At 41.1% G+C, this 27771-nt stretch overlaps 1 protein-coding gene and 1 pseudogene across 2 annotated transcripts in view; both read left to right on the forward strand.

The window, feature by feature from the left end:
• Gpc6 (glypican 6) overlaps positions 1–27771 on the forward strand; it is a 997624-nt gene that overhangs the window by 650108 nt on the left and 319745 nt on the right. The gene's annotated exons all lie outside the window — the stretch shown is intronic.
• Positions 7–27771, forward strand: part of LOC134482017 (importin-5-like) — a 56621-nt pseudogene continuing 28856 nt past the window's right edge.

Consider the following 27771-nt stretch of genomic DNA (forward strand, 5'->3'; position numbering starts at 1 on the left):
TAAGAGGCATTCACCAGGTCCAGTAACCGAGACCTGAGTCCCCAAAGCGACCGTAATACTTGATGTTCCGTCAGGTTCGGAAGTCGTGGTGACTTACAGACACGGAAACAGCTTTTTAGCAATTTTTTAAATCTTATTTTGCAGTTCTTCCTTTCGTCAAATCTTCCACAATAGAATTTCCTTGTATTTTTCAAGTAAATTCCCAGTAAAGATAAACGAGTCAGCAAGCAGTATTCAATCAGCCGATTTTATTGAGTTTCGATTTCTTGAATAAAAGTAAATATCAAAGAATTTTTATCAGAAATAACACTCATGATATTATTTTTATTTGTACGAAGATTTTACAAAATAATTCCTTGAATTGCCTGAATTTTGAAAAGAGGTCACTATTTTCAGTCACACATGCAAATTTCCCCATCTCTTCCTGGAGAAAGGAAAGCACAGGAGGGCCCAGAAGTTAGGAGGGAAGTTGAAGAAGATTCTGCAAACAGACAGGTTCTGCATCTTGGCTCTTGCTCAAAGATATTTCCCAAATAGCTCTCTCAGGATAAAAGGACAGATTTTTATAGGCAGGCTTCTCCCAGGAAAGTACACAAGCCTTGAAAGAGCAAATGTGTTTTCTTCCTCTCTGTCAAATGGCCTTCAAGAAAAAGTACTTCGGTCCCATTTACTGCAATTACAAAGTGACAAGCAGAGAGTTGAAAATAGAAGCTGAATTTGTCGGCCTAGAGGCCCTCATTATTTATGCAAGGCTCTCTCAGCAGGATGCTCCAAGAGGGCCTCCTGACAGTTCACAGACATGGCGTGGAGGCAGTGGTGGTGGGATTTAGGACCACCAGTCTCTGCTCTAGTGGACTGAGTCACAGACACACAGCTTTGCCAGGGAAAGCCCCTGCCTAGCTCACTGTTTTCCTTAAGAAGACCAGAGGAAACTATTTCTGAAGTTAAAAAGCAGAAGGTAGGTTAAACAGGAAGTCATTGAAGAGATTCTCAGGACCGTTTCAGAATGAGTAAGTGAAAGTCTATTAGCTGAAATGTTTGTCCTGAGGGATACATCTTTAGGGCTTGGGTTACTTTGTATGAAAACACAGTGACGTGCTTTTGCACTAAGATTTTTGAGGTATGAGTGAGAGAAAGACAGAAATTTGCTCTCCCCATTATATAAGATTTGGGATTAACTGTAGCAAAAAAAAAAAAAAAAAAAAAAGAAGTTACCCAGTTACCCAAATGACGCTTGTATAAATGTAATCTCATCCAAAAGAAATCTAAAAAAGAGTTCCCTGTTTTTAAAATTAGATTAAAAAGCCTAGAAATCCTTGAAATTATATAGATCATTTGTAATTTTGGGTTGGAATTGCCTTAGTCACTAGTACTTAGTACTAGTACTTAGATACTTAGTTACTATCACTGCCTTTCCTCAAGCTGAACAGTTGATGGACATTGGTGTGTTATTTGTAAGTACAATAGTTACTTTTAATAATTTTTTATATTTTTATGTGTTGCTTGCGGGTGTACTTGTGCCATGACACTCATGTGGCGGTCAAAGGAAAACACGAATGTGTCCTAGCACCATGTGACTTCCAGGAATTAACTCAGGCTTGGTGACAAGTGCTTTTACCCACCAAGTCATCTCACAGGCCCCTAATGGTTACTCCTTAATCGTTTCCCCACTTAGTGCTCATTGGATGGCCTAACACAAAACAAATCTTTATGCTATCAATACACCTGGTTGTTAGCTGCCAGACTGATACGGAATTTAATGTCTCAAACAAAAATGAGTTGGTTTTTAAAAACTAAAATGCGAGCCCTCCCCGCGCCGTGTGTTGGTTATAGTTAATGATAGGCAGAATTAGGGGCTAGTTCTGGCTAGCTCCATTTCAAATGCTTCTCTCCTCCCTCCTTTGGTCAGTATCAATGCTCCGTTAGAGAACTCCTCTGGTTTTCCCTTTTCCTCCTGTTTTCCTATGCCATTGAGAATTCCTCATCAGCCTAGACCGGTAGAATAAAATGAATACTCACCTGGATGGGCAATGCTAGTCACACTTTTCTTAGATGAAGTAGTCAAAGTGTCAATCCCATTACCTGTACAGATACATCCAATGTTACAGAGTTACAAAGTCCACAGAGGCAGCAGCAAAACTCAGTAAGAGAATGAGTAGTCTGTCAAACATTGTTGTGTAAAAGCGTTTCCTCTGGTGATTGCCTGAAGCCCTTCCCTCCTGTGTTCCCTAATATTTATTCGTCAAAACCTACACTTCCCTTATGCCCAATTGTGCTACATGGAATGTTTAGAGCTTTCATGATATTTTCCTTCAATTATTATGCACTAGTCTAAAATATTAATTGTGGTGTGCTTGTGGGCTGTCAGAGTCAACTGGGTGCTGGTTCTCATGGTCTTTGCAATGTCAAGCCTTAATTGAAAAATTGAAAAGGATAAGTACTTAGAATTCACTTGGTGTCTGGATTGTGTCAGAAGAAAGGTGTTTTAGGTGACCAAGTGCAAACCCCATGGAATTCCGTCCACTTCTGAAGGCCTGTGGCCGTGGTGAGGTGTTTCCCTTCAGTCTTAGAAAAAAGAAAATCAGGGATCTATTCCAGATTCACTTCTTAGCAACATCTTCAACAAGTTAAACCGGTAGCTCTGTATAGGAGGAGCGCTTAAAATTCTCACCAAGACCATGAGGCAAAGGAAGAACTCTTTCTTGAAACGTAACTTTTTTAAGTTGCTGACAACCCTGTAAAGAAGTCCACTAGACCAGGCTGAATATGCTTAAAAGGCATCAGGTTAGCAGTTTAGTTTGTGTCTCAACTGCCCTCTAGCAGCCCGTGGAACATTCCAGAATAAAGCACAGTCAGAATGAATGGGTGAAAGTCACTCCCAGCCTGATCTTAGGATCAGGAGCAGCAGGAGAAATCCCAGTCAAGACCCCACAGGTCTGCCCAGGCATTTCGCCCAGCTGTTTCTTTGTCTGCACACACAGTTTGTCCCACGTAAGCTTCTGAATGGTGCCTATGTGCAAAATGATTTTGGTTGTTTTATTTTTAAATGTGTTTGTACTAATTTTAAAATTTTGCAAGGAATCAGTTTGTGTGCAGAACTCATGTTAGTCATGACCTTTGGATATTTGAGTATTTAGTGCTGATCCCATGAATTTACAGATGAGAACTGTTCTATTTGACAAAAGGCCATGCTGTAAATTACACCTAGGGTGTAAGCACGGAAATCAGAGATCAAGTTATACTTAAGTGGCTATAATAAATCTTGCATGTACTTTAAAATCATGGCTTTGTGGGACAGCGTCTTCCAAACATCTGGTACCATTACAGAGATCATTGTTTATGAGAACAAACGAAGGGGACTTTAAAAGGACAGAAAGAGGAGGAGGAAGAGGAAGAAGGAGCTGCTGGTATGAGTCAAGAAAGATTGGTACGATAGGCAGGAATCTGTTTCATTCTAAGCTACATTTTAATCCCGTAAAATCACAAGAATTTGTAGACCTCTGGGTGCTTTTGTTCTGATTATATAGGCTGTTTAGTTTTATCCAGTCAATGCGACTCTAATCATTTTAGTGTGTTATTTCAAAACACCGTATTGAATATGTTAGATATATATGCTTTTGCCTATAGGGAACTTAGTGTGGTTTATTGTGATACAGTGTTTCAAGATAATAGCGGTTTAAGAAGATACTAGATATCTACTCAGTAAGGAGATTTTCTAGGCTCAGGGAAGCCTTACATAGAGAAGTACAGCATGAAATAGTGAACACCATGGAATCAAATTAGCATCACCTGATATAGCTGATGTTGGACAGCAATAGCATATACAATCCTCATGTTGTAAGTATCTGCCACAGTTTCAGTAAGTCTGATGTGGTCTAGCTGTGGCTCTCAAAATACTTGTTTTCATTTTCGATATTATTTCTAATCAAACCTCACCACTACTAACTGGAACTGATGGACTTAGCAAAGGAGAATTACTCTGATGTCGACAAAGTAGGTGTGAATGGATATAAATCAGAGATAAAGATCCAGACCACACCATCCAGTATGGGGAACACATCTGAGAAGGTTATGTTATCTATTGGGCTGTGAACACTCAGCATTGGCCACGGGTGTTTTCAAACTTGCTGGGATTACCTTTTTTTATAGACCGACCAATTAGTAAATTTCAAGACAGCCCAAATGTAGAGAAACTGGCTAGTCTATCTTGTAGGAGCCCACCATATCTCTCACAGGACAAGGGTCCTGCTGTAGTGTCTATTCAATTCTCCCTCCCTCCCTTTCTCCCTTTCTTCCTTCATGAATCCAGAGTGTGTTTACCTAGAGCCCATCACCACTTTTGCTTTGGTGTAGCAAGTGATGAAGCAGAAGATAGGTATGGCCAATGCTTGACGTGAGCTTCAGTAATTTATACTCTTTAAATGGAATCAATGGAAACCAGATAGGAAGGTTTGATGCAATACAAAGACATTTACGTTTTCCTACGTAGGTCTTCTATCTTCCATAGAATGCCGAATAACTGAGTAATTTAAAAATCATGTATGTTTGTTGTTAACAAAATCTGTAAGATCAGGGATGGTTGAAACAAAGCAGATAAGGAACATGGACCTTCACCTGTCACAGCTGCTGGTAGAGAACTTGTAAACTAGAGCAAGCCGCAAAAAAACTGGGCTACGTCAGCTGACTGGCACGTGTTACATAATGAATTGAAACTTCGGCACACAAATGTCTCTCTCAGAACTACAAGAGTAGTCTTCAGTGTAAACCATATATATGCTTCTCTCTGTTTGGTTAAAATGATGTTAGATAAACCACATTTAAAGCGAGAAGATAAGCATGTGTTGTTCACAGCAAATAAACGCAGATTTTATTTTGTAAACTGTACCAGGCTGGATGATGTCTGCCTCTCAGACAGCTTATGAGATAATTATGGGAGACTATTTCAAGCATCTGTGCATAATACTATTTCAAAGACATTCCCAAGCATAAAATTCTATAACATAAAACCTGATAAGAAGTCCTTCAGTGACTGAACATCCCACAGTAGGTTTTATATTACCCTTGCTGATACGCCCTGGAATAGCACGTTTATAAAACCTGTAGGCCTGTAGCCTGGAAAATGGATTGGGAGGTGGCCTGCTGCCGGTGTTTTATTGAGGAAGGGCTATGAGGTTTCAAAAGGCTGGGGTCCTTCCCGGTGTGCTCTTCCTCCCTCCCTCCTACCTTAGCATAGAAATGTGAGCTCTCAGCTTTCACTCCCACCATTGCTTTGCTCCTCCATCATGGACTCTTGACTATCTGAAACAATAAACTGAATTGAGCACTTTCTCTGATAGGTTGCATTCATCACAGTGTCAGAAAAGTAACAAGACATCAGGTACCATGGAAACCTTTATTTCGACCAAAATAACTTATCCTTGTGTGATGTTGTCATCTTATCGAAGTATCTCAATGAAGGTGGTGTTAATGATAGCACTGTGTGGGCTTCTTTACCTATAAATGCAACAGCTACGGATATATTACAACAGCTGTTCCAACACACTTTTTTGACTCAGAGTTGTCTTGAAGGGAGAACTGATAATCATGTTTGAGTTATTCTTGAAATGACTTTTTCTTTTCCCTAGGCTTTTTTCTGTGCCAGTCAGAGATGGCACCTTTAAAAATACCCATCCCATCCATTTCCCAATCTGTGATTTATTTATTCGGATCATGCCTCAAGGAACAAGGGGTGGAAAATCAACTTTAGCGATGTGGCTCTGGTCACCTATTTTGCTAGTCAAGACACACACACACATATATATACATATACATATACATATACATATACATATACATATACATATATATATATATATAATACTTTAAGGGTGAGGTAAATGCAAATGCTTATGAGAGTAATTTAAATTCCCAAGAAACTTCATGATATGTAAAAACTTTGAGGTTACAACTCACCTAAAAATGTTGTATCTACTAATACTCCATCAGATAACAAAGAGAGAATTTAAATTAAGATCGAGCATGAAGTAGACTTTGTCCTTGAAATAACAGATTATATACAAAACTCACATAAATGGTATGTCTTCAACTTTTCTCTTTGCATGGATTTTAATAATTTGTTACACTAACAGTTTCCTTTATTTCACTTTGAAAAAGGACAAAAATACAACAACGGAATATAAGGTGTTTAAATGTGGGGCATCCTTCAAGTACTGACATACCTGTATTTATTCCAATTTTATTCTTCAAGGTACAAGAATGTTTTAAGCCAATACAGACAATTAAATGCCAAAGGAACCTGATGGTATTTATCACTAAATACCATCAGTGCTCAGGAACTGGATTGATTAATGAAGGGGTCAAAGAATCATATTGGAAAGGGTAAATAAGTCAGAAGCGGTGAGGAAGCTTTGGAGTAACAATATCCCTGCCATGCGCACATACCTTTTGGATTTCCAGGCTGAGGTGGTTTTCAGACTGAGAAGCCCACACAGTGACTCTGCTCTGTCTCAATCCAGTGCCCTTGCTTTACTGTCTGTACCACGATGCCCCTGTCTTTGATATATCTGATGTTCCAAACTCATAGAAATAGAATGTAATTACAAAAATTTAATCACTAGAACAAAACCAAGAGGTCTGATCCAACCTGCTGGAGAGCTCAAATCACAAATAATAGTGAGAGAGCTCCTTAGGAATAATTTCCCTTTACCCCTGCATTTGACAGCACTACTGTGCTTTAGGCTGAATTTCATAGCTGAATTTTAAATATTTGGCAAGTCCCTAGTGCCACAACTGAACATGTGTATAGTATTATATTGCATTTGTTGAGATGGATTCTTCCTCAACTTGTCCATAAGAGAATACTCACATTTGTACGTCTTGCAGCTTGCTTCCAACCACAGCAGCATTAGAGGGTCCATATCCACCTCAAAGTTGTAAGAAACTTTATCTCCACTTCTTTCATCCTGAATCCCATTTGGAGAGCATCACGTGGAAACACTAAGAGTTGATATGTGGTGTTGGACACCGCACATCAGGCAAAATGAAAATTATTTTAATTTTTAATCCCCTACAAAAACCCTGTTAAGAAGCCAACATTATAAGCTTGATGCCTACTAGTACGGTTTCAGGAAATGCATATCCAGAGACATAGGTTGGTAAGTTGCACTGGGGAAAATTGAGGATGTGATATCAACACTGTTCTGATAAGTATCTTCAATGATGGAAACCTTCTCTATATTTTCAGGCCAATGGAGTCCCAGTAGCTCACTTGCTACATGTGACACTTTAAAGTACTTCTAATGAGATGAAGCAATCAAGCTTTTAAATGTGTGTACCACTTAATAAATGTAGCTGCTGAGTACATCAAACATGGCTATTGTATCTTAGGAACTTTATCTTTCTAAAATCATTTTCCCCTTATCCTTATTGAAGCATACCTGGAGAATACATATTTGCACACTTAGCTATGAAATATAATAATTTCATTTGAATTCCCATTATATATAGATACTGGTTATTGTTGACAATGTAGGCTTAATCCGTAAGATCCCTGTTTTTGACGTGATACAACTCAATGTCTCACTATATCTGATCCTATTTCCAATAGTCTTCCTCCAGTGATTTCCTTTGTGCTAATAGACCTCATGTAAAGGCTTGAGACGTGGTTTTCAAACAGATGGGATGTGTGCTTTCAGAGCTGAGTTGCATTAGGTGGGTGAGGGTCAGGCTAGAGGTCAAATCCTCACATCGCTCTGTGGGGTTAAATCTCGGTGACCTCATTTACAGTCCATGCAACCTAAATAATGCTGTTTAAATGAATTGCTTTATGCGCATCCACAAATATTATGTGAGAGTGCCTTCCTCTTATTACTATGAAGACCGAGTGCGGGATATCCAGATACCATCAGTATGCCAACCAAAGAGATGAGGCTAGAGGGAAAGCAAACGTGTTAGAGCATCATTAACTCACCAGAACTGAAAGAAAAAGAAGAGGAAGGTACATTTCCCTGTCTAAGATGTTCCTTATTTCTGTTTCTGGGTTTTCCTTGGGTCCTTCCCAAGAGAGAAGGCAGTGCCCCTGCTCTGGTCTCAGGTAAACAGCAGTCAAGGACGCCAGCCTGGAGAAATAGCAGCAAGAAGCACAAGCTTAGTATGGTTGGGAACTCAAGAGAAACCTACCAAACGGAAAAGGGTAATTCTGCCTCTATGTCCTTGGAGGCCAGGCTGGCTAGGATTCCATTAGAGAGTTTTCGAGTCAGCCCAAATACTTTCTTTTGTCTTGAAGTCAATGGCAAGCCACGGGGATCTTTTATCCAAGGAATGGCAGACTCTAAGTCACCATCTGACAGCCAAGTAAAGCATAGACCCAGATGGATGAAAAGAATGGCAGTGGCCTCAGATACGTCATCACGTGAGGCACCGGCCTCAGATACATCATCACGTGAGGCACGGGCATCAGATACATCATCACGTGAGGCACGGGCCTCAGATACGTCATCACGTGAGGCACGGGCATCATATACGTCATCACGTGAGGCACGGAGGAGGCAGAAAGCAGCCGTTATGGAAGAGAGCAGCAATAGGAAATTTGTAAGACTCTCAGGTAGACAGCGAAGTCTAAATGGAGGCAAGAGAGCGAAGCATCAGCTATGGCTGAGATACGCAGAGAAAGATGGTGGTGTCCGCAAATAGAGGAGCTGGTTCCGGGAACAGAAGGGATGAATATCCTTAATCTGCATAGGGCTTGCTTTAATTGAGAGACAGTGAGACCAAAGAAGGGTCATGCTCAATTGGATCTTAAAAAATGGTGGTATCCTCTGTTCCTAAGGCAGAAGCCGGGATTGCAAGAATCATTGGAGGGTTTCCAAGGCCCGAAGTGTTCAGTGGCCAACTTCCTGAATCCAACTTTACAGATGTGCCCAGAGTCCCCACTCCTGGGTGACAGGTGCCTGACTATTCTTTTTCTGAAAAGTTGTCCTATCTTTACCATTAATGTAAAAGACTTAAAAAAATCACTCGTTATATACTCTTAGAGCAAGACTGTGCTCTCTCCCCAGCCTTTTTAATTAAATGTATCTAGAATGCTGCGTTCAGCTTGTGATTCAACAGAGACATGCCTGAGTGCTTCCCACAGTGCATGTTCATTCTCGGGCACCCCTCTGCTGGTCTCCTTTATCACATTCAGTGGCATTTCATCATTGCAGTCAGCCAAAGAGGAGACTCCATTTCTATCGCTGTTGCCTCTTTTGGTACAGACAGCCTTGGATTGCTTTCTTCGTTTCTGGCCATCACCAAGTTCTGAAGTTCAAGGTGAGGCCTGAAAAGAAAAAGTTAATTTTATGAACAATGACAACATTCCCAAAAGGACTTCATTCCCCTCTCTAGCAAGAGCTTCATAAAACGATCCTTGACTTCATTGTATGCCCAGTGGCCCATTGGTCTCAAAGAAAGCTCAACACACAGGGACCAATGTAATCTATTCACTGGATTCTGTGTACTTAGTCCCTGAAGGAAAAGCACAAACATCCATGGTGTGGCTTTCACAGCACAGCCTTGGAAGGAATTCGTCTTTTGAATTTCACATTGCAAACTTACTGATTTAAGAATGCCCCTGGAGTATAAATTATTTCTCAAAACTTTGGTAGTGACTTTGGTCAAATGCTTTCTGTCTAGCCCATTCAAGGTGAAAACCATGAAGTATTAGTTGACTTATAACCCAAGAAAAAGCCCTAAAACCACCTGTCCCTCTTTGGAAGCCTGCCCGAAGAAAGTAAGAAGAAAGACTTGGCCAGGGAACAATCATTTAAGATCGCAGTATGTGGCACAGAGCAAAGGTTGAGCCTGAGGCTGCATTCAGTCCTCTGTTCTTGTGAAGATTTACATTCATGTTCCTTAACACTCGTGGGAGTTGGGGCTTTTAAGATCAAAATTTCACCCAGCAAAATAGTGGCCTCGTAGCATGAAAAACATGGCTCTTTATTGTTGAAATGCCATTCCATTTCCCTTTAATTGCATTTCTTAACATTGCTATTAGGATACATTGATTGTGTGGGAAATAGGTGTTGAAATCCACTTTTCCACAAATAATTCTAGATTTAAAAAAAAAAAGTTCACTAATTCTTCCTTTAAAGTCTGTGATGCCAGCCTATCTGAGTGTCCCTGTGCACCAGAAACTTGTTTAAATCAACTTCTAAGATGTGAGATAAGTATTTAATTCAGAGTTACATCCCAGCATCTTCCAGATGCCGGCGTTAATAGTTTGAAAACGCGGCATGATGAAGTATAAGCCTTATTCAACACATTGATTACAAGATGAAAATCAAATTTCTTTAAAACTGAAACGTCTCGATCCAGGAGAAGAAAAACCACTTGAGAGCTATAGAGGCAATGAGAAAGTGTCACGTGATCTTCCCTGATAAATCTGTATTCATTTATATGGGAAAATCACAGCCATCTGTACTAATTAACGGGTAAGAGCCGAACCATTGAGCTATCGCTTTCCAGTAGACACCAGGGCATTTATTTTTTAATTTAGACTACACTTATTTTAGGATACTTCTTATTGGCTCTGTAATACCGTAATTAATGTTTTTTGGTTTCAAGTAATGAGAATGAATCCATGTTTGCACATGTGTGTAGAACCCACGGTACCCATGTGGAGGTCAAAGGGCAGCCTCAGAGGTTGGTTCTTGGTCATCCCTTCCTACCTTGTGTGCTCCAGGGTCTAGTTGTTTACTGCTGGGCACACTAGGCTAGCTGGCCTACCCACTCTGTGTCTGCCTTATGTCTTATGTCTTACCTGTTTGTATCCATTAAGTTCCTTGCAGTTCACAGTGTATCCTTTGACAAGACTCCTGTACTTTGGAAACATTTTCTCATCTGTGCCTTTGTTAGCTATTTCAAGATCAATTTGCGTTCTTCCTACTCCAGTCCTAGAATCAACCTCTTCTCTACGAACTCCTCATTCCTCTAATTGGGAAGTGTAAAGACACTGGCATCTCTACTGAAGTGTAAACCTCTCCACACACTTAGCAAACACACTTCTTTACCACTCCACACATACGTTTCCATGATTATCTCGGAGTGTTTAGCAGTGAGTTCACAGCCATGCTCATTCAGTACTAAGAATTCGTGTTCCCCTTACCTACTCCTCTGATTTCTAACATCCTTCCCCATCAGTAAAATCGTGTTTATATACTTTAGAATTGCCAGCCATTACCTTTAAGATGCATGTTGACAGTGCAATTTGTAGAGGTGTGTTCTGTGTATTTTGTCATTAGCGTTGTAGGGTTGGAACAATTATACTGTCTCAAAGGCACTTGGAGTCTTTTTTGTCCTGTCTTTTAAACTATCTCATAAACACTGGTGATGGAGTTACTTAGAGCAATGTTTTCATGGAGGATTCCAATAAAGAAACAACTACAGTCAACCAAAATGTCCAAGCATCCAGAAGGAAACCCAAACAACAACAGGTACTAAGTGTCAGACTGTACAAGAGTCACATTTTCTCTACACTGAACCAGACCATTTTCTCCTTATGTTCATCCTTTTCTGACCTACCTGATACACGGTGATCAATTTCTTTCAGCTTTGGTCCCTGCCTCCACCACTCACGGATGGCCGGACGAGCATGAGTCACTTAGGACCCCCTTTCTTACAAGATGAATGGCATTCTGTGGAGAACCTTCTATCCCTTGTGGGTTAAACGTTCTCTCTTGGCTACTCAGACACTTTGGATGGATGTTAATAAAGGTATTTTCATTCAGATGTAAGAACAAAGGTTAAGAAAGAAAACGAATAGTGGGGGTGGTTTTTTGGGGAAGATGCATGGGGGAGAGCAAATGTATAGGCCTCTCTAAAAGGGAGTCACTCAATTTGGCACATAATTAACAGGCCTTTCCCCCCAACGCACCAACAATGTAGCACTTTTCTAAACTAAAACATTCTTACTAAAATAACTCAAAGAAACTCGACAAAGAACTGTTAAATAAAAGAATGAAATGCGTGTTAAGCTATGAATGGCAACTGAGTTGATGTATGTTTATTTAAATCTATTTTCAAGGTATAAAAGCATATTCATTGTCTTCTAAATGCTTGTGATGTGTCTGGACTTCATCACAAATGTTGTCCTGCTACAGAAAAGCCAGGAACAAGTGTGAGCATATGAAGAGGGTTGTAATTACAGCAATTATGGAAAAGTAATTTTCTGATTGTATAAATTGAACAGATTTCAAATAGAGTAGATAGGCCATAAAAAGCAAGCAGGATACCAAAAAATAAATATTTTGGGAGGTAGGAAATTGCTTGTTAAGTACACATGCCAAATGTAAATGCTTTGTTAACATTTGTATAATTTAGCTCCTTAGAAGTTAAAACATAAATTCTTTTTAATTTAGAAAAAGGCAAAATAATGTTAAGATGACTGTTTACAGATATAATTTTGGGCTCGCCCTTCAGGTAGCATAAAATATTTATCTAAAACATCTGTGTTTTGTGATAACTGGGTTAGAGTAAAACAAGAAAAAATAAGTTGGAAAATTATTTCTAAAATTAACTCAGCAAGCCATGAATTCCTGTGAATCGAGTCAAAGTATTTGAAGGAGACTTGAAAAGAGCACTAAACACTGATTTGGGCTTTAGATAAACCACTTGCATTTTGCGTACCAAACTAGGATCCCCATAGCGCATTTTCCAGGAATTAGCAGTACCTTAAGGCATTGTTCCTACTGTGGCCATGATTATATCTCTTGACAAAGCCTCTTGAGGGCCCAGTGGTTTCAGAAAAGATAAACAAAGCACCAATAGCATCAGTCACCTTAAATTCTTTACATGCACTCTTTTATCTAACCACCATAAAGGTGTAAAAAAATGGGTGCAATCATTGTCCCTCCTTTGCAGAGGAGGAAAGAGAATTGCAGTAGCATCCTGACCATACCTCCAGTAGGGGCACCACTGTGGAAGATGCCAGGTTTGCCAAGCACACAATCTGTTCACCCCATAGCTCTACCATCTAGTGCCAAATAAAATGAGGCTTGAGAAACCAGAGGCTTGAATTCCACCCATACTCAAAAACATGAACCTATGGTTATTGATTCTTGATCAAAGCCTTTAGAGAGTATTTTGTTCAGTTTCCACTCTTACCTTGGTTTTGAGATGTTTTTCTCAATCCTAACACTGACAGCCAAGACAGGTTGTTTCAAACTCTTACCGTAGGTTTGCATTTACAAAGGTATACTCTGGAGTTTTACCAGCTGTCCACATTAAGGGGTTGTTTAGGAACCATCTGGGTTCTGAGCTCTATTGCACGTGTGTGAACACACCGCAGCGAAAGTGTACCACTATGCTACACTGGTCAACCCACTCTCAACCCCAGCCCCTGCCGAAGGGTGCTGAGAACAGACAGACTCAGAAGAATCTCCTGCCAGGCAAGATCTAGTGGACAATGTAATTATCATCAACAGCATGTGTCTGGGGCTGCTTTGACTCTGGTGACAGCCAACACAGCTCACCTCCATGTGTTTAGCATAGACTTTTTACTAAGATAGCATATCCCTAGAGTTATAGCATTTTTCACTTCCTGGATTTCTCCTTTATTTATGTTCTTCTCTGTGTTTGCATTTTCAAACATAAGTTAAATAAACTTGTTCTGCATGCCCTTAGGCATGCCGTCTAACATTTCTGAATCTTGTCTCATTATCTGTAGGGTGCTTGCCTCTTTTACTTATCAGGAACAAAAGTAGTGTGTATAAATATATAATGCGAGCATGCAGTAAATAGTATCCATGATTAGCAACCATGGTGAAGATGGCCTCTTTAAGAAGTAACTTTGAAATGAGAAAATAATTGAAAACAATGGATGGTTTTATGAATACTGATGATACTTCATTAGTTTATCTCAATAGTACTAGTGATGGCAAAATTATAATTAGAAGCTACCTACTAGTTCCTCCATTTTCTGAGCACCTAAATGTGATCACCTTGCACGGCACTGGATGCTTTTCAAATGTATTATTATCCTTGGATAACATTAAAGGAAAATAAAATGAAGAAGCCCAAGGAGCTGCTAAGTCCTACAAACTGCCAAACAAGAAATCAAATGTCACTAAATTAGTTCAATTTATTCTCATTCTCTGTGTTTGGAGATGCAGATGAATGGAATCCAGTGAGATCTCAACCTTTAACAGAAAACCATTTGCTGAACACAGGCAGAGAATAAATGAATGACCCTATAGTCATGACCCTTGACCTTCCTGCCAGTTATGCTTCTGGATTCTAAGTTACAGAAGTATTCCATGATCTTCTTTCACCAACTAAAGCCAAGACACATGGCTGAAGAGAACTATAAAAAATTATCAGTGATCTTAGTTACTCAGCCATAAATACCATTGGGTGGTCTTGGGGATAATATGGACTGAGGTGATTCCAATTGAATTTGAAAATGTTTCTGGGTCCAAGACAATGCAGTAACTGTAGATACTTGTTATAGCAGAGAGAAGTGTTTTGAAAGGTAGAACTGGTCTTTGTCAGACTGATTTAATTAGGTTACTTGAAAGCCTTTTTAAGTTATTGTGCCAGATGCCAATAAAATACCAACCCTGCACATTAATATCACACTGTGTTTCCCAACATTTCTTCCTTGAATTCTCAATAACTCTAGAGCCTCTATAAGCATTTGCCCAAATCATACAGCATCTGACTCCAGATTCACAGTTGGTCTATAATCCTGACATTTAATAAATCATTTTCTAAATAAACATTTATTTCAGAGGCTTACTTAAAATATGAAGGAAAGTAATACTTTTTGAGAAGTATTTTAAGCATTATTTCTTGAAAGACCTTGCATTTTGAATAAAATCTATTTACCCATGATGACTAAAAACATACACAAGAAGAAATGGCTACTATTGTTCAGTTAGAGTCGTGGTAGGAAGAGAACTGTATGAAAGTCATAGGACAGAAGAATTGGGGGCCATGGTGAAGGCATGGTAGTTTTTGAATATTGGAAAGAAAACAGTATAATGGCTTTTTCTCCTTTCAGTTCAGAAATACATGAAGGACCCATTCCAGGAAGAACAGATAATGCTGCGTGCAAGAATGAAGTTTATACATTTATTTTTGAAGTCTTGGAAAGAGCCATTAGGATGGAAGGATCCTTCTGCAGCAGTCTCCTGCGTGCTGTTATTATAGACATGCACAGCCATTCCTACGACCTATTAGGTTCTAAATGAATTCATTAATTTAATGCAACTTTATTGGCCATTACCTCTGTGCAATGAAACGCTGAGAAAGGTTTCCTTCAGAGACCCGGCACTTCCTAGGAGACAAGTCAACTGTCAACTAGGTCTGACTCAGAAGGAAGGCTTAGCGAACATGAAACACTTCGTCAGTCACGAGGAGAAGGGAGAGGTGATACAGATGCTAACATGCAGGCTACGATTATGATTTGGCTTTCATTCCATTCCTTCCCAGCACAGGATACCATGGTATCTTCATAGTTTTGCAATGACTGGGCCATGTTTTCTGTTTAGACAAACCTGGGCACTTTCCCCCCGTGTCTCTGTGTTTTCTGTATTCTTAGCTTCTTCTGTCCAGTATTGTCTACAAAACAGACCTTGACCCTGTGCTTTCCCTGTCTTCTCCCAGAGGCCTTAGCAGAGTGCCATCCATATTGTAGACTGATTGCTTCACTGTAGACAACTGATTGAAATAATTGTTTTAAGTGTGCCAAGGAGATCAATGGCAACAGGATAAAAATACATCATTTCCCTTTAACAACTGGGCAGGCTGAGGAAACAAGGCATGGTGAAATTAGAAGACTGAGTGCTCCTTTTGAGTTTTTGAGGCCTGGGACCTCTCTCCCCTGATCCTCAAACCTCAGGTAGTTTTTCCAACTCAAGCTTTGTGGTACAGCTTTTCCCAGGGGTTTACACACAAATAACCATTCATTCCACGTAAAGCAACAAAGGTTGATCAAGGAAACAATACCAAGAGTATAGTGTGGCAAACTAAAGAACTTCCCAGCTGCACACCAGAAGACCCACCCACCACACTTTCCCCAACTTTCCCATGTATGAGAAGTCATAGAAGGTGTATCCTGTGAGCTCCCTATCCCAACTCTCTGGCAACCCTGAGGTAGAGTCCTCTCCTCCTCAGCAATTGTTTGCTGCCTTGCCTTGACAAGGTGCATCACATCTGAAGCATCCTGCATGAATTTCTCCTTCCCAATGGCCAGACCAATGAGGCTGATGTGCCCCATGGACTTCCCTCTCATCAGTCTCAGACTCTTCTGAACTGCATTCTCAACAATGTGCTTCAGTGAAGGCATGAATAAGTCATAGTAGGGGACAAACTTTTCTTCTGCAGTATCTGCAACTGATGCAATGGATGGCACAACTTGTTCCAAAACTAACTCTGTGCCTTTCTGAATCAGCTCCTGGAGCTTGAGCACCATAATGGAATGCAGATGCTTCACCAGTTATCCAAGTAGGGAATAAGCAGTGACTTGGGACAGTCTTCAGTGAAGTTAATGAGGGCAGCTGCTGCGTGGGCCTGCACCCATTGGCGACCTTGGTCTTCCATGGTCTGAAGCAAAGCTACAGTTACCTTCTCATGAAATTTCTATTGAAAAGCAGGTGCAAAATCTGTAGTCATCTGACCCACGGCTTTGCAGGCTGCGTACCCAACTCTTGGGTGCAGATCCTGGAGGAAAAGCAAGACACAATTTACAGTCTCATTGAGAATTCCTTCCATATGCTGGTGATATCCTTCACCAATGGCGGACAAGGCCATTCATCCTGCAGGCCGGTATTTCCAATCAGGGTTTTGAAGCATTTGCATAATGTGTTCCCTAATCATTGGCAGGACGAGCTTCCCACCCAGTCCACAGGCCATTCGGTCTAATGTGCTCTTGTTGAAGATGTAGATGGACTTCAATCATATGGAAGATGACGACCTTCAGATTTCTTACATGATCTCAGCGTGGGCCAGGATGTGCAAAATCCTTGGGAAAGAATTCCAGCAGTACCTTCCTGTGGTTATGGAGTTGCTGATTAAGACCGCTTCAATTAAGCCTGAAGTGGCCCTTCTAGACACCCAGGACAGGGAGAATATGAGTGACAATGATGGTTGGGAATTTGTGAACCTCGGAGATCAGCAAAATTTTGGTACTAAAATTGCAGGACTGGAAGAGAAGTCAATGGCTTGCCAGATGTTGGTTTGTTACGCTGAGGAATTAAAAGAAGGTTTTGTGGGGTACACTGAACAGGTGGTCAAACTGATGGCCCTGTTGCTTTGTATTTCCATGATGGGGTTCGAGTGGCAGCAGCAGAGTCCATGCCTCTTCTGCTGGAGTGTGCAAGAGTCCGGGGTCCCGAGTACCTTACACAGATGTGGCACTTCATGTGCGATGCTCTCATCAAGGCCATCGGCACGGAGCCTGACTCAGATGTCTTCTCGGAAATAATGCACCCCTTTGCTAAGGGCATCGAAGTGATGGGAGACAGGTGCCTCAACAATGAACATTTGAAGGAGCTGGGAGGTATACTGAAAGCGAAGCTTGAAGAACATTTCAAAGATCAAGAGTTAAAAGACAAGATGAAAGACTATGATGAACAGATTGAGGAGTCGCTGCAAGATGAAGATGATAATGATGTTTATAAACTGACTAAAGTCTCGTATATTTCACACTCAATATTCAGTAGCGACAAAGAAAGGGTGTTGCCATGGTTTGAACCTGATTTGTCCACATAGACCCTGGCCAGACAGACAATGGGGATTATGTATCTTCTATGATATCATAGGACACTGTAGTCCAGCTTCATTTAAGTATGCAGAATATTTCTTAAGGCCAATGCTCCAGTACGTGTGTGACAACAGCCTTGGCGTCATGGTGCAGTACGGTGGAGATAACTACCGCCCCTTCTGTACAGAAACGCTCCCGCTGCTTGTAAGAGTCATTCAGTCTGCAGATTCTAAGACCAAAGAAAATGTCAACGCCACAGAGAACTGCATCTCAGCAGTGGGAAAGATCTAAAGTTCAAGCCCAACTATGTAAATGTGGAAGATGTCTTACCACACTGGCTGTCATGGCTCCCCCTACATGAAGTTAAAGAAGAAGCTATCCAGACCTTCAGTTACCTGTGTGACCTGATTGAAAGTAATCACCCAATTGTTCTTGGCCCAAACAATACCAATCTACCAAAAACATTCAGTATAATTGCAGGAGAAATGCATGAGGCTATTAAACATGAAGACCCCTGTGCCAAACGCCTGGCCAGTGTAGTTTGCCAAATACAGACTTGGAATATTGTGGACTGAATGCATAGCACAGCTCAGTACGGAGCAGCAGGCAGCCATCCAGGAGCTCCTGAACTCTGCCTGAAGGGCCTTAATACCACCTGCCAGAAGACTAACTCCAAATAAACGTTTACCCTTTTGTTTAGGTTTCTTTGTTTTGTTTTTGAGCAAGAGAGAGCAGTAGTGTTGTGTGTAGGCCATTCTTCTGGAGCCATGCGCAGGAAAAGCAGCCCTGTGTGCAGAATGGACTGCCGTGGATCTCCTCAGACCCGCAGAGGAGGTCCCTGTAAGCCCTGTGGTAGCACTGCAGAGTATTTTTCTATTGCCGTGTCTGACCACCGTGAAGGGAAGGGGGAAACAATTCCTTTTCTCGGTAGACGCAGAAACGTAAGGAGAGCGGCTTTCAGATCAGTTCATCCACATAGATGTGTGTTAAACAGACTGGGGGACAACCTAGTGTTCATTCTGTAAATGGAGTGAGTCTAGGGGGAGGGGTAGAAAGAAGCCTTTACCAGCCAACCAGCTGCAAACATCTGCTGACAAACCAGAAGCATGGGGATGTCACGTGATGTCACTCTGGTTCTTTCCCAGAAGGCTTATGCAGTGACTCGGTGTGGAGGCTGTGTCACTCCCCAACCTTGAATGTGAAGTGTCCTGGCATGTCTGGCAGTCTCATTCACTCCTCAATAAACAGCATTGAAACACACACACACACACACACACACACACACACACACACACACACACACACACACACACATACACACACACCCTTAGGAGGCAGTGTGTTTAATGGGTCCTGTAAGTTTTGTGAGATTGCCAGCCTTCTCAGTTGTTTGCTTAGCTCCCTGATTCTTAAAAGCCTCTCTCTAGGGTGGAATGTTTCAATTGGCAGGGAATAGCTTTGCATCCGGCCCTCAATGGTGAACTCCTTGTACTTTCCCCGACCCTTCTTCAGAGATTACATGCTAGCTTCCTTGGATTTATTGAAGTTTGAATCAAAATTTTCTTTCTGCAGAAGGCTTCATCTGAAGACTTGGTTATTGCAAGTCTGACTGATCAAATTCGTTTCTCTCTTTTGTTTCTCGCAGTTTACATTCTAATCTCTGTTACGTTTTTTTCTTGTGCACTTCTGGTCTGTCTTGTGGTTTTAGAGGTGTTGTGTCTCATTCTCTGTATGTCCAGCAGCTATTTCTGTTATCTATGTTCAATTCCAAATAAATATTTGTTGAAAGAATTAGTGAATAACAACATGTTCTGTTCTCTTTTATCTTCTATATTTTGGATTTAAAAATATTGCCTGTTTCATAAATAAACGTGAAAATTGGATACAGCTATGTGTCTTGAACACATGGTAGGGCTTCACATCTTGCTAATGATGTCAGTAGTAACCTCTTTGTGTGTTACTAGTACTGTTCCTATTTTCCCCACTGGCATCCTGGAATAGGTCCAAGTTTTCTACTGTTCTTGGATAGTCCATCATCACATCATGAGATCATTAGTGGCAAATGTTTTTGTTATTGTTGCTGTTGTTGTTTACCAATCAGCAGACTTGGTAACCACAAACTACTCAGTTACCCGAATCCAGGGATGAGTCCCTACCTTGAGCTTCATAAATCAGCATAACGTTTGGCTTCTAGTTTGTTTTGTTTTGTTTTAGTTTGGTTTGGTTTGGTTTGGTTTGGTTTGGTTTGGTTTGGTTTGGTGTCTTGTTTTGTTTCACTTTGTTATCCTGGTGGGGTTTTTCTGTGTAGCTCCTGGCTGATCTTAAATTTGCAATTCTCCTGCCTCAGTCACCCAAGCGCTGGGATTATAAGAATGTGCACCCAGCTGCAGCATGATTTTTCTGTCTCCTTATCTACTTGAGGAGACAAGCTAGAAAAAGTGCAAGAACTCTGCCACCTTTCTGAGGAAGGGTACTAGACGTCATGACAGATATTCATAACCTCGGTGCTTATGAACGTTCCCAGGTGACCTCCTCCAGTGACGTTATGCATGGTGTCATTCAGTGAGACTCAATTTCCTTGCAGTGAGTACCAGAGATATTCATAACCAACTAGGCATTTTACAAATCCATCCTCCTCTTTTAAAGCTAAACCATGCAAATCTAACATAGGACCCCCACCTCAAAAGCACAAAAGCCTTGATGAGAGCACAAAAGTGGCATTATCTTCAATGACAAAAAACCAAAATATTTACTTCAAACACCTACCAACTTCTGACTAAGGTAGGCACAATATACTCTCAATTTAGCCCAAATTTCTCAAAGTCTTCTTAAGGGCATGGAGCTAGGTAATAGAATATGGCTAGATTGATTGCCCTGCCTTAATAATTAGAAGGTTTTAATAAGCTGCTTAGCCTTGATGAATAGGATTGCAGAAACTTACATGCTTCTTGTAGACTAATAAGGTTGAAGTGTCAAGTTTTTAAATGCATTGTGATCGTAACACAACACGATTTTTCAAACCTATCCATCACTGGCCCTCAGAAAACTCACTCTGCTCCCATCTTACTTACAACGCCCATCCCAAGCCCTGTTTAAAACATGAGGGTGTCTCAGCACCCTGGGAGCTGACTATGCTCTGTGGGATACATATCTCATTTAAAATCTCATATCCATCTGCAACCATGTGCACCAAAGGCATACACCATTGTTAGATTAGGGCTTTCTCTCTGGAAACTATGTGGATTCATTTGTTTCCCAAGATATAAGTACTTCAAAGGGAAATATTTGTTTGACAAACTCCAATAGCTGGATATGCTCAAAGATTGTACCGTAAGCATAATACTATAATTAAAGGAATAGTTCTAAAAGCTGCCCTTAACAACAGAATGTAGTGATTGTATGAAATTACTAGGCTCTCATCTAGAAGATGTAATTGTTCTTTAAAAAGAAGAGTACAATGTTACACAGATAAACCCATCCCATATCAAGCAGAAGTTCAAGGTTGAGTTGTCTTACCATTCAATCTGATGCAGAGGATTTGAGTCTATATTACTTCAGACCACATAAATAAATTTCTAGTTAATTTCACAGATTTTTAAAATGCATCTTTCTTATGAAAGATTTATTGTGAAAATGAATATTAGTACCATTAGTTACATGAAAGGTTTTGTGATTCAAGAGTATTCAATAAATACATAAAGAACTCAGAGGCCTACTACATATTGTGGTGTGTCTAAGATGAGAATAAGGCCTCTGAACACATTGCATAAACCCTTAATTATGAATCATGTTATCATACTAAAGTCCAAGTCTATGAAATGAAGGTGCTGTGGGATAAATAGGTGCAACAGATGAATATTACCTTTATTAAGTTTAATAGACATTTCCATGGGTGGTGGGTGATATTTGAACTGAACCCTACATCATGACAGGAGATTGAGTTGGGATGCCAACCATGTCACCACTTGGCAGAGGGTAGAAGGGCAAAGCGATGGCATCATGAAGATGTTTGTCCTGCTGGAAAAACATGTGGTCTCACTGAGCTTAGCGCACAGAGGTTAAGACCACAGACGAGGGCAACAGAGATTAGCCTCAGAGCAGAGTTATTAAGAGAATGGCTAGGGCCAGGTTCTGAGCCACCTCGGACTATGCTGTGATGCTGATGTGTTTATACGATGGAGATTCAGCTTTGTGCTTTAGGATTGGGAAACCATGACTTACACTTACGTCTAAGGGGACGCAGCTGCTTTCAAACTTTGCTAGAAATTCTGCCTCTCTAGGGTTCTCAACAGCATGTCCTTCAGAGTCTGCTCCACACAGTCTAACCAGTGAGTGTGCATTGACAAGTGCACGTTGTTTCTGTTAGATCACACAAACACAAACACATACACACACAGACACACATACAGACAGACACACACACACAGACACACACACACAGACACACACACACACAGACACACATACAGACAGACACACACACACACAGACACACACACACAGACACACATACAGACACACACACACAGACACACACACAGACACACACACAGACACACACACAGACACACATACAGACAGACACACACACAGACACACACACACACACACACACACACACACACACACACACATTTCTCTATCCTCCTCTTCCAAGCCAAACCTTCATGCTCCTAAGGCCTTATCTGAACCAGGAAATTACTTCTGTAGGTCTTAATCTATCAGAGTTAGAACCTAAAAGCCCAGTTGTAAATGGTCTTCCTTTAAGTTCTTTCTCAGGAGGGTTTGGTTCCCTGGCCACTAAGGAAGCTGGAGGCAGGAGTCCCTTTTTCCTCCTTTGCTCATTCTCCACCCTCTCTAAGGTGACACCCCACATGGGTGTCCACTTAAGGGAGCTGAGGCTTTGTCCTCCATTTGCTCAGTGCACAGTTGCTGCCAAATGAGCCCGTCAGAAAGGGTTTTAGAGGATCTTAAGAACAGTGGCTTCATTTTTGAAGAGAACAGCTATTATGGACCATTGACAGGATCACCACATCTTGACAACAGAAACACAGGAAATTGTGTGGATGCGTCGTGATTCTGCTGCTCAATGTAGCTAAACTCTCCAACTACATTCAGAGCAGTGTAATGGAAACAGTGCTTTTCAACCCAGATACTAAAATGGAATTCAAGGGACCTGTGATAGTTTTATTTTAATTCCAAGGGCAATTTGGATGAATAACTGGTCTAGGCTCTGGATTGGAGAGGTGTCTCTGCTTCTGAAAATGTACCAGGGACCATAGTCACCATTCACAAATAATGGTTTTGTGTCTGTGTGCACATTCAGTGCATGCATGCATATGTGTGTGTGGGAATGTGTGTATATTTGTGTGTATGTGTGTGTGTGTGTGTATGTTTTTGTGTTGTGTATGTATGTCATATATTCACACACATGTGTGTGGTGTGCTAGTCCACTTCTGTGAAGAGGATGTTAGGTGACCTGCTCTACCATTCTCTGTCTTATTCCCTTAGGCAGGCTCTCTCTGAACCTGGATGGAAGTTAGTACCAGAGAGCCCCAGCGGTCCTCCTGTCTTTGCCGCCCATGCTGCTGTGGATACAGTTGCATGCTTCTGCACCCAGCTTTTTTAAGGAGTTCAGGTCCACGTGCTTGCACAGCGAGCTTTCCTATTCTCTGACCCATCTCCACCATCCAAGCTATAGCATATTTGACCAAAAGGAGCAAAGGCGCTACTCGTTTCCATTTTAAGTCTTTAGCCTTGTTCTTTTAAGTGTTTCTCAATAAACCTTTGAAGAAAAACAAAACAATTAGCTGAGATCACTGTTTAAATCTGACCCAGGTACAGTTAACCCAGAGCCATCCTTCTTTTGCAACACGATTGCAAATCACCTCCTTTGGTTTGCAAAGGTATTCGAGTTTGTGTGTTAATGGGAAGATTTTTCACATTCCTGTCTGGTTCCTGGGATTGGAAAGGACAATATTGTGTGTTGATATTTTGAGGTGTATTGACACATTTTCCATAAAGATCAATGATGTTGCTAAGTACTCAGCCAGGAATGCAGCATAAGTTACTTTTCATTTCACAGACTTGGCAGAACACGTTTTAAAAACCATACAGATCACTTGTCTATTTTAACAAATATATTTTTAATGTAGTAGTGGAATTAAAGATATTCCCATTAAAATGAGTGATCTTTCCTCAAGGAAAGTTTGAGCAGAACATATTTGTTAAGATGGTAAATTAGAGGATTACAAACACCCTACTAAAGGTAAAGGAATGCAAGTCCTTGTACTGCATACCTCCAGCTTCTTCTATGTTCAGCAGCTACTACTCTGACGCTCGATAGGAGTTGCCTGGGTTCCCTACTGGAGATGCCTCACTAACCTACTTTACTCTGGACGTGGAAACCTACACCACCAGTCTAAGCCCAAACACTGCTTCCTTAGTTCTATTACCAGAACATATGACCCTAGATTGAAACACTCTCATGGCAGATGGCCAACTGCTACCCTGAAAGCCCAGGTTCACCAGCAACGCTGAAAGGTGAAGCTTGGTGAGCGGTTCTTAGATCTATGGGACCACGTAGAGGACTTGATAAACCACAGAGGCCTAGGCATGTAATTCAGTAGCTCTGTTGTGAGGATCCTGCTTTTCTAACAAGCACTCGATGCTGCTGATGCTACTGATAGGAGCCACAATTGATAACCACTGATTCAAATAATCCTGCCTTCTGACACTGTTGGCAGTCAGCCACCAGCATCCCCAGAGACCCAGGGTTGTCCTTTCCTTCTATTTGAAACCTCAACAACCATCTTCCTGACCTTCCAACCTTCCTCTCAGATAAGAGAGTTCAGAAGAGGTTATCTACGCCATGTGGCTCACAGAGTCAACTATGCCACCGTGTATTTACCCTTTATGTGAACCTGTTTACCATGTGGTCCAGAGACCTGTGGGAAATCCGAGGAATGTCTTGTATCAGTCTGTCAGTGTCAATCACAGAGAAGTGGTTTTGACTTTAAAGGACAGATGTCTTGTCCACACTGTTTCAGAGCACGTCAATGAGATGTGATCCTGAAAGCCAATTGATACCAACTGCCTTCATGAATGCACACTCATGTATGCGTGCACTCACACACATATACTACAAAATTCATTCCACACTGAAAACATAAAAGATGGGTGTCTTTCACAATGTTAATATCTACTACAGATATAATTAGTCTTCAGGAATAACGTATGTCTCCCACAAGGGCGCCATGAAGAACTAAGTGTTCTCCCTCGTCATGGTGGGAGCTGTTCTCTAGGACAAGGTTATCTATCCTAACTCAGACACAGAATCTTTTCATTAAAACTCGAGGCCAGAGAGTTGTACTTTAATGTATTAGTGTTAACTCCTCAAGAGGGATGAGGATGGTGCTGAGAACTCCCCTCATGAGCAAGGAAAGCAATCTTGTAGAAAAAGAAAGGCCAAACATGTGCTCATAGTAAAGGGCAGCCTCTCTGAGAGCATCAGGACAGGAACAAGCTTTCATTCAAATTAAGTGACGGTGACGCTTGATATTTATCTCTTCATCATATCTTTTGACCGGATTTCGACACAAGGCTTTGGGACCCCTTGATAATAATCCTGTGGTTTGAAGAGAAGTTCGTCGCTTTCTGAGTCCATCATAAACCAAACCAAATTTCAGTTGAGCATTGGCTTGTCACTTAGATTTTCAGCAATGACTGTTTCCTGTATTTGAATAGTTTTTCTTTTAATTCATAATGTTACTGTTTGTCCGATAGACTCCAATGAGTACATTTAACTCATTTGAAATCATAGATTCTTTTCAGAAGTTTCTGGAAGGTGGGAGTTCCATCCCTAAGAAAATTAAATTCGTACACGAATGCAGAATTTGAGGCTGTGTCATTTGTCCTTGGATAGTCTAAAAGTAAGTTTCTATTGGCCATCTTGTCCAGAATGGCAGACAGGGAAATGGCCTACACCAACTCCATGTCATTTTCTCACCACAGCCCCAGATGAGCAGCCTCTGATCTCATCAGAGTCTGTTTTTTTTTGGCCTCCTCATTAGTTAAAGGGAGAAAAGCAAGAAGTCAGTTTGGTTCCCTCTGTTTCCCCAGGCATGTGGATGTCAGTCTCCTGTGGGGACTCCTGAGAGCTGGTTCTTCGCTCTTCCAGTGTTCTCTCATTCTCAGCCCTTTCCAGATTTTTGGAACAGTGTCTTCTGATTTCCCATAAGCCCATTCTTTGACTACTTTAGAGACGACCTGCCTTCTCTTTCTCAAAGGTCTCACTTCTGATGTGGGGTATCAAAGAGGAAGAAACAACATCCTCAAGCCCCACTGGTTAACAATTAGGCAGAAAGATTGTGAGGACAGAACTCCCTGGCCTTAAACCACATTGAGAAATTATGGACTAGAAGATATCTATGCACTGTACTAAGTTCAGCTATGTTGCCCAAGGTCTTCAAGGCCATAAGATTTTTTTTTTATTAACTTGAGTATTTCTTATTTACATTTCGAGTGTTATTCCCTTTCCCGGTTTCCAGGCAAACATCCCCCTAATCCCTCCCCTCCCCTTCTTTATGAGTGTTCCCCTCCCCATCCTCCCCCCATTGCCGCCCTCCCCCCAACAATCTAGTTCACTGGGGGTTCAGTCTTAGCAGGACCCAGGGCTTCCCCTTCCACTGGTGCTCTTACTAGGATATTCATTGCTACCTATGAGGTCAGAGTCCAGGGTCAGTCCATGTATAGTCTTTAGGTAGTGGCTCAGTCCCTGGAAGCTCTGGTTGCTTGGCATTGTTGTACATATGGGGTCTCGAGCCCCTTCAAGCTCTTCCAGTTCTTTCTCTGATTCCTTCAACGGGGGTCCTATTCTCAGTTCAGTGGTTTGCTGCTGAAGGCCATAAGATTTATACTCTGTGCAGCTTCTCTCTAGGACCATCATCAAAAACTGTAAACTTAATGTTGCTCTTCAACGTACAAACATAATGTAAGTAGCCAGGTAGGGGAGGTGAAATCCTCAAGTCACACAGCACACAAGGTGCAGAGTCACCCTCCAGCAGTGCTGTCTTACACACTTGTCGGAGATGTTCTTGAGTCTTTCCACATGCTGCTCACTCCCTCTGTTGTGCTACAGATCCTGAGTCAACCTGGAACTTCATTCTACTTCATATTTTCTTGATGGCTTACAAATAACAGTTTCTCACTGTCTCTCCCAAGCAATTGCCCAAGAACCCCCCACACAGAGCATCAGCATATGACGGATGCTACTCCAACTCTCTTTACTGTAAGTAGCAAAGGAAGGGAGAAATAGTTCAACAAACCTTTGTTATGTTGATTATCTTATGTCCAGTGCATACGTTGATAAATCATAAAGTTTGGACCACATACCTTTCACATGGTTGATTGTAGGAAATTTAATTTCTTATCTTAGAGGACTGCATGAATATACAGCCTTAGGCACATACCAGTTGGTTATTTGGGGGTTAATAAAAATGATCATGTAGTTAAGAAATTATGCAAGCAAATTCGGTACACTTGCAGAATGTCACTTTGAAAATACGTTAATGAATAATCATGTTTCTTTACTCTCTGGTTCCTGAAAGTGATAGTTTGTCCTTCCTGCTAAGTCTCCAAGGATTTCTGAAGGATGGAGAGCTAGGGAAGGCAGTCAGCGTCCAAGAATCTGGAAGAAGCATATCAAATTTTAACAATGTAATCTTGTTAAGATAAACAAATCTCCTATAGTTATTATAATTATTCTCAGGAGAAGGAGATGTATATTTAATTAGAGAAAAATGCAGTCGAGGTACTAATGATCAATATTGGAAAAACCATTAGCATGATGAAAATTTCTCCCCTAACATTTAAATCCAATTTGAGTGGTCGAGTAGTTAAAACGTAAGTCTTCGAAGTCAGCAGTTCTTCCTACTTTCATCCAAAGCCTTTCTTCTTGATAAGACAGAATCAAAGAGGCCATCAGCCTGTTCTGGGGAAGATCATCAATGGTACCTGAAATTTCAGAAACT

This window comes from Rattus norvegicus, chromosome 15 (genome assembly GCF_036323735.1).
Source record: "Rattus norvegicus strain BN/NHsdMcwi chromosome 15, GRCr8, whole genome shotgun sequence".
Taxonomy (NCBI): Eukaryota; Metazoa; Chordata; class Mammalia; order Rodentia; family Muridae; genus Rattus; species Rattus norvegicus.